The sequence below is a fragment of the Nomia melanderi genome, unplaced genomic scaffold (assembly GCF_051020985.1).
Source record: "Nomia melanderi isolate GNS246 unplaced genomic scaffold, iyNomMela1 scaffold0014, whole genome shotgun sequence".
NCBI classification, from domain to species: Eukaryota; Metazoa; Arthropoda; class Insecta; order Hymenoptera; family Halictidae; genus Nomia; species Nomia melanderi.
In genome coordinates this window covers 10,979,636-10,980,590 of record NW_027475130.1, presented here as the reverse complement: position 1 = coordinate 10,980,590, position 955 = coordinate 10,979,636, and positions in this window count along the sequence as shown.

Here is a 955-nt window from a genome sequence, read left to right as displayed (position 1 = left end):
ATATATGTGGTGTTATCTCGGGTGCTATTACAGATAGCGCAATAAATCAAAGTGCATTGTCTGTAGGAGGCCCTGGCGCATGAATCTGTGAAGCGGGAACGACCTCGGACCACCAGGGGCCGAGAAAACCACCGTCTCATGGGGCCGGACACTCTGGGTCAGGGAAAAATCCAATATATATGTGGTGATATCTCGGGTGCTATTACAGATAGCGCAATAAATCAAAGTGCATTGTCTGTAGGAGGCCCTGGCGCATGAATCTGTGCAGCGGGAACGACCTCGGACCACCAGGGGCCGAGAAAACTACAGTCTCATGCGGCCGGACACTCAGGGTCTGGGGAAAATCCAATATATATCTGGTGATATCTCGGGTCCTATTACAGATAAGGAAATAAATCAAAGTGAATTATCTGCAGGATGCCCTGGCGCATGAATCTGTGCAGCGGGAACGACCTCGGTCCACCAGGGGCCGAGAAAACCACCGTCTCATGGGGCTGGACACTCAGGGTGAGGGAAATATCCAATATTTATCTGGTGATATCGCGGGTGCTATTACAGATAGCACAATAAATCAAAGTGCATTGTCTGTAGGAGGCCCTGGCGCATGAATCTGTACAGCGGTAACGACCTCGGACCACCAGGGTCCGAGAAAATTACACATATTCGGAATCCGTCACCCAAGGTCATGCAAAAAACCAGCATATATCTGGTGATATCTCGGGTGCTATTACAGATAGCGCGATAAATTAAAGTGCATTGTCTCCAGGAAGCCCTGGCGCATGATTCGGTGCAGCGGGAACGACCTCGGACCACCAGGGGCCGAGAAAATCACCGTCGCATGGGGCCGGACTGTCAGGGGCAAGGAAAAATCCAATATATATCTGGTCATATCTCGGGTGCTATTACAGATAGCGCAATAAATCAACGTGCATTGTCTGTAGGAGGCCCTGGCGCA